This window comes from Salvelinus alpinus, chromosome 3, assembly GCF_045679555.1.
Source record: "Salvelinus alpinus chromosome 3, SLU_Salpinus.1, whole genome shotgun sequence".
Classification (NCBI taxonomy): domain Eukaryota; kingdom Metazoa; phylum Chordata; class Actinopteri; order Salmoniformes; family Salmonidae; genus Salvelinus; species Salvelinus alpinus.
The window spans coordinates 94200752-94208251 of NC_092088.1; positions in this window are offsets into that span (position 1 = coordinate 94200752).

The following is a 7500-nucleotide window of genomic DNA, read 5'->3' on the forward strand; positions in this document are numbered from 1 at the left end:
AGACCTTTATACCCTGTCTTACTCCAAACTCACCAACCCCAGAACAGACCTTTATACCCTGTCTTACTCCAAACTCACCAACCCCAGAACAGACCTTTATACCCTGTCTTACTCCAAACTCACCAACCCCAGAACATACCTTTATACCCTGTCTTACTCCAAACTCACCAACACCCAGAACAGACCTTTATACCCTGTCTTACTCCAAACTCACCAACCCCAGAACAGACCTTTAATATCCTGAACACAATCACATTTCCATATTCTGTAGACCATCTTCCTCCATCCTTCCTTCTCTAAGACATTAAGACGGCGTGAAAAGGGCCCTGATATTCTAAGCCCCGGGTGAATAGAAATAGCATTAGCCGCCCAGCGGACATTGCCTCTCCCCTCCATCTAGAATCCTAGGGTGTCGAAGGCTACGCTACGTTAGCGTCGCTAACTTCTATCAGGCAGCTTTATTCATCCCTATTCTCCACAGCTTTAACGCTTTTTTTTACACCAATATTGAATCAACAGCTTTAGAGAGACCACTAGATACGGGATGGGAATAGAAACCGAAGTATGATGCTGGAGAAAATCGGTTGCCATGTTTAGAAGAAATTATAACTGCCGTTGTGTTTCATTTGAAATGTTTAGCCTTAGGTGATGCATGACCGATTTTGGAAAATATTCTTGATTGGATAATGTTGTAATCATGCGTCCTTCCCAGTCTGTTCTGGGGCTGTAGCTCTGGTTACTGGCTCTGACTTTCTGCTTTTATTCATGGATTTACAAAACATTTCTCCTAACCTCTGTCCCAACCTAAATGGTACAGCTTGGACATTGTCCCCCCCCAGGACACAGGACACTGACACTGCCCCCTCCCTCTCCCTCCGATAGGAGCAATCCAATTAGATGAACTAATTGAGGACAGGACATGACTTCCTGTGAAATGACACGTGACCATAACGTTATTGCAGCCATGTTAACACTCATGGAAGTGGAGCTGCAATGCTATTTAACGGACAAGTAACTTCCTCTCTGCTCTGGTCATCTCTCTTTCTCTCTCTGATCTCTCGGTCTCCTCCTCTGTCTCTCTCTCTCTTTCTCTCTCTCACACACTCTTTTCCTCTCATCTCTCTCTCTTTCTCTCTCTCTCACACTCTTTTCCTCTCTTGCTCTTCCTCTCTCATCTCTCTCTCTCTTCCTCTCTCTGATCTCTCGGTCTCCTCCTCTGTCTCTCTTTCTCTTTCTCTCTCACTCTTTCTCTCTCTCTCTCCTCTCTCTACCTATCCCCTCTCTCCTTTCCTCCCCCTCTCCCTCTCTCGAAGGGAAACATTGCTTTCTCTCACAAACAGCTTATCCTCCAGAGTGGAAATTACCAGTGTAGATTAATAAGGACATTAGTTCAGTAATGATGCTGTGCAGAATGAAAAATGTATTAAAGATCCCTCTGCTAGCAATTAGCATGTGATGTCATTTCTCAGCACAAGAAATGAAGATGATTGCAGCTGTGTTAGTGTGTCTCTGGGTGTGTGTGTGTCTCTGTGTGTGTGTGTGTCTCTGGGTGTGTGTGTGTCGGAATAATGTTGGAACGTCAGATTGGTGATTGGCTCAAGAGACCAAAGCTGAGTCCGAGTTGAGACACAAACAGAGCTGGAGGACTGTTCTGTCTTGTCTTCACCTCAAAGCTGTCCTGCATGGGGAGGAGAGAGAGGGAGAAAGAGAGAGAGAGAGGGAGAGGGAGTGAGGGAGAGAGAGAGCGAGGGAGGAAGGGGGAGGGAGAGAGAGAGGGAGGGAGAGGAAGAGGAAGAGGAAGGGAGAGGAAGAGAGAGAGAGAGAGAGAGAGAGAGAGAGAGAGAGAGAGAGAGAGCGAGGGAGGGAGGGAGGGGGAGGGAGAGAGAGAGGGAGGGGGAGGGAGGGAGAGGAAGAGGGAGAGGGAGGGAGAAAGGGAGGGGGAGGGAGAGATGGAGAGAGGGAGAGAGGGAGAGAGGGAGAGAGAGGGAGGACAGAGAGTCTTTATATTTGATGTGTCTGTCTTGTGTTTCTGACACTGCGTTCACTTCATTCTACTGCCTGGAGGAACAGTGTATCACGTATCAGTTCAACTCAGAACTTTTCTGCTCTTAACTTTTCTCCTCACAGCTGCTGTTCTTTCACAAAGAAACTTGAAAGTAGAAAAGTCAAAAGTTTTCAGGAAAAGGAGACAACCTCAACATCTTTACTAATCAGTCGTCCCTTTATGTAGCTCTTGTTTGCATCAGTGTGTCTGATGACCTTGTCTTAACCAGTCACCTGGAAGGAAAACAGAGGAGGAGGGAGGAGAGGGGGAGGAGGAGGGGGGTGGAGGAGGGGAGGAGAGGATAAGTGGGGAGAGGGGGAGGATGAGGGAAGAGGGGGGTGGGACGATGGGGGAGGAGGAGGGGGGAGGACTAGCCACCTGAAAGAATAACAGACGAGGTGGGAGAAGGAGGGAGGAGGTAGGGATCGAGGACGGAAGGACGAGGGGGAAGGAGGGGGGAGGAGGGAGGGGGAAGAGGGGAGGAGGGAAGGGGGAGGACCAGCCAGCTGAAACGACAACAGAGGGAGGGTGAGAGGGGGAGAAGGGGTGAGGGAAGAAGAGGGGGAGTGTGAGAGGGGGAGAAGGGCTGAGGGAAGAAGAGGGGGAGTGTGAGAGGGGGAGAAGGGGTGAGGGAAAAAGAGGGGGAGTGTGAGAGGGAGAGAAGGGGTGAGGGAAGAAGAGGGGGAGTGTGAGAGGGGGAGAAGGGGTGAGAGTCGTCAGACGTGGAGGTCACCAATCGAGCCGTCCAGGTGTAGCTGTCTCTTAATCAACCCTGAGACTGACATGTTTAACCATGCTGATTCCATCCCTGTGAGGAGAAGAAAGGGAGAGAGAGAAAGAAAGGTGGAGGGAGGGAGGGGTGAGATGAGGGATGGAGTCAGGAGGAAGATAATGCAATAGTAGTTCACTTCACTCCACAACAAAAGGTGACCGGCTAGACGGATCAATTTGCAATATTGTGGCCCGTGCATTTTGCTGCAACAAAGCCGGGTACTTTAAAGGAACACATTAACACACGCTGTTGTATGAACTCTCCCAGTCAATAAACATGGAGAGAGAGGGGGGAGATGAGGAGAGGATGGGGGAGATGGGGGAGGATGGGGGAGATGAGGGGAGGATGGGGGAGATGAGGAGAGGATGGGGGAGATGAGGGGAGGATGGGGGAGATGAGGGGAGGATGGGGGAGATGAGGGGAGGAGGGGGGAGATGAGGAGAGGATGGGGGAGATGAGGAGAGGATGGGGGAGATGAGGAGAGGATGGGGGAGATGAGGAGAGGATGGGGAGATGAGGGGAGGATGGGGGAGATGAGGAGAGGATGGGGGAGATGAGGAGAGGATGGGGGAGATGAGGAGAGGATGGGGGAGATGAGGAGAGGATGGGGAGATGAGGAGAGGATGGAGGAGATGAGGAGAGGATGGGGAGATGAGGGGAGGATGGGGGAGATGAGGGGAGGATGGGGGAGATGAGGGGAGGATGGGGGAGAGGATGGGGGAGATGAGGAGAGGATGGGGGAGATGAGGAGAGGATGGGGGAGATGAGGGGAGGATGGGGAGATGAGGGGAGGATGGGGGAGATGAGGAGAGGATAGGGGAGATGAGGGGAGGATGGGGGAGATGATTAGAGGATGGGGGAGATGAGGAGAGGATGGGGAGATGAGGGGAGGATGGGGAGATGAGGAGAGGATGGGGAGATGGGGGAGGAGAGAAAAGAAAGAGATAGAACAGAGAAGGACAGAAAGAGGGAGAGTGGGGGAGAAGAGCGAGAGAGAGTGGGAGGGGAAGGAAGGAGAGAGAGAGAGAGGGAAGGAGCGAGAGAGAGAGAAGGTGGGAGGGGAAGGAAGGAGAGAGGGTGAAAAGAGAGAGAGAGGGTGGGAGGGGACGGAAGGAGAGAGAGAGGGAGGGAAGGAGCGAGAGAGAGAGAGAGGGAGGGAAAGGAAGGAGAGAGAGAGAGGGAGGGAAGGAGCGAGAGAGAGAGAAGGAGGGAGGGGAAGGAAGGAGAGAAGGTGAAAAGAGAGAGAGAGGGTTGGAGGTGAAGGAAGGAGAGAGAGGGAGGGGAAGGAAGGAGAGAGAGAGAAAAGGGAGAATCAAATAAGGAGATGAGATTAATCTAACATCTAATTTTTCTCTTTTTTCTCTTTCTCCAGTTAATTAGATAGTTATCTTTAGGATGTTGATAGATTAGATAAAGGATTCATTCATGTTTAATTAACAGCCACGCTATTAACCGCCTTCCCAGTAGTGATGCGAGTAAAGAATGAGAGGGAGGAGCAGAACTAGTTACAGTGAGGAGAACTAGTTACAGTGAGGAGAACTAGTTACAGTGCCTTCAGAGGGAGAAGGAGAACTAGTTACAGTGACTTCAGATGGAGAAGGAGAACTAGTTACAGTGAGCAGAACTAGTTACAGTGAGCAGAACTAGTTACAGTGAGGAGAACTAGTTACAGTGACTTCAGAGGGAGAAGGAGAACTAGTTACAGTGACTTCAGAGAGAGAAGGAGAACTAGTTACAGTGACTTAGTTACTAGATAATAATATACTGTAGAGAGAGAAGGATAATAATATACTGTAGAGAGAGAAGGATAATAATATACTGTAGAGAGAGAAGGATATTAATACACTGTAGAGAGAGAAGGATATTAATACACTGTAGAGAGAGAAGGATAATAATATACTGTAGAGAGAGAAGGATAATAATATACTGTAGAGAGAGAAGGATATTAATACACTGTAGAGAGAGAAGGATATTAATACACTGTAGAGAGAGAAGGATAATAATATACTGTAGAGAGAGAAGGATAATAATATACTGTAGAGAGAGAAGGATATTAATACACTGTAGAGAGAGAAGGATATTAATACACTGTAGAGAGAGAAGGATAATAATATACTGTAGAGAGAGAAGGATAATAATATACTGTAGAGAGAGAGAAGGATAATAATATACTGTAGAGAGAGAAGGATAATAATATACTGTAGAGAGAGAAGGATAATAATATACTGTAGAGAGAGAAGGATATTAATACACTGTAGAGAGAGAAGGATAATAATATACTGTAGAGAGAGAGAGAAGGATAATAATATACTGTAGAGAGAGAAGGATAATAATATACTGTAGAGAGAGAAGGATAATAATATACTGTAGAGAGAGAGAGAAGGATAATAATATACTGTAGAGAGAGAAGGATAATAATATACTGTAGAGAGAGAAGGATAATAATATACTGTAGAGAGAGAAGGATAATAATATACTGTAGAGAGAGAAGGATAATAATATACTGTAGAGAGAGAAGGATAATAATATACTGTAGAGAGAGAAGGATAATAATATACTGTAGAGAGAGAAGGATAATAATATACTGTAGAGATAGAAGGATATTAATACACTGTAGAGAGAGAAGGATAATAATATACTGTAGAGAGAGAAGGATAATAATATACTGTAGAGAGAGAAGGATAATAATATACTGTAGAGAGAGAAGGATAATAATATACTGTAGAGAGAGAAGGATATTAATACACTGTAGAGAGAGAAGGATAATAATATACTGTAGAGAGAGAGAGAAGGATAATAATATACTGTAGAGAGAGAAGGATAATAATATACTGTAGAGAGAGAGAGAAGGATAATAATATACTGTAGAGAGAGAAGGATAATAATATACTGTAGAGAGAGAAGGATAATAATATACTGTAGAGAGAGAAGGATAATAATATACTGTAGAGAGAGAAGGATAATAATATACTGTAGAGAGAGAAGGATAATAATATACTGTAGAGAGAGAAGGATAATAATATACTGTAGAGAGAGAAGGATAATAATATACTGTAGAGAGAGAGAGAAGGATAATAATATACTGTAGAGAGAGAAGGATAATAATATACTGTAGAGAGAGAAGGATATTAATACACTGTAGAGAGAGAAGGATAATAATATACTGTAGAGAGAGAAGGATAATAATATACTGTAGAGAGAGAGAAGGATAATAATATACTGTAGAGAGAGAAGGATAATAATATACTGTAGAGAGAGAAGGATAATAATATACTGTAGAGAGAGAAGGATATTAATACACTGTAGAGAGAGAAGGATAATAATATACTGTAGAGAGAGAGAGAAGGATAATAATATACTGTAGAGAGAGAAGGATAATAATATACTGTAGAGAGAGAGAGAAGGATAATAATATACTGTAGAGAGAGAAGGATAATAATATACTGTAGAGAGAGAAGGATAATAATATACTGTAGAGAGAGAAGGATAATAATATACTGTAGAGAGAGAAGGATAATAATATACTGTAGAGAGAGAAGGATAATAATATACTGTAGAGAGAGAAGGATAATAATATACTGTAGAGAGAGAAGGATAATAATATACTGTAGAGAGAGAGAGAAGGATAATAATATACTGTAGAGAGAGAAGGATAATAATATACTGTAGAGAGAAGGATAATAATATACTGTAGAGAGAGAAGGATAATAATATACTGTAGAGAGAGAGAAGGATAATAATATACTGTAGAGAGAGAAGGATAATAATATACTGTAGAGAGAGAGAGAAGGATAATAATATACTGTAGAGAGAGAAGGATAATAATATACTGTATTTTTACAGTGACAGATAGTGTGTGTGGATCACTCTCTTTCTCTCACTCTCTGTCAGTGTGTGTGTGCGTGGTGCACGTGGCATTCATTCACTCTAAAAACATCAACATCAACACTCCAAGTCCCCGCAGACCGCCGTTTAACGCTCCCCGGTAATCATGGGAATTTTCTCCCCTCCACTCCTCTCTCCTCCGCTCCGCGCTGGGGCCTACCAGATCCCTGCATGCTGGGGCCTACCAGATCCCTGCATGCTGGGGCCTACCAGATCCCTGCATGCTGGGGCCTACCAGATCCCTGCACGCTGGGGACTACCAGATCCCTGCACGCTGGGGCCTACCAGATCCCTGCATGCTGGGGCCTAACATCCACTGCGCGGTGGGGCCTAAAATCCCCTGCACGGTGGGGCCCTCAGAGTACAATAGAAGTGCTTTTATCCCCTGAAGATACAGTACAAATCATCATTGGTTTTATCTCAGCTGTCACTTTTCTCAATGAGCTTAGTAATCCTTCTCACCGCTGTCTGTCAGGGCCCTGTCTTCTCACACGCATACAAACACACAAACACACACCAATGCACACACGCTCGCACATGCATGGACACGCCCGCACGGTCCCGTCCGACACCCCTTCTCTCCTCTCTTCTCCGACACCCCTTCTCTCCTCTCTTCTCCTCCTCTATTCCCTCTCTCCTCCCATCGCCACCCAGGACCGACAGCCATCCTATCCTCTGTTCTCCTCCTCTCTCCTCCCATCGCCACCCAGGACCGACAGCCCTCCTCTCCTCTTTTCTCCTCCTCCCATAACCACCCAGGACCGACAGCCCTCCTATCCTCTCTTCTCCTCTGTTCTCT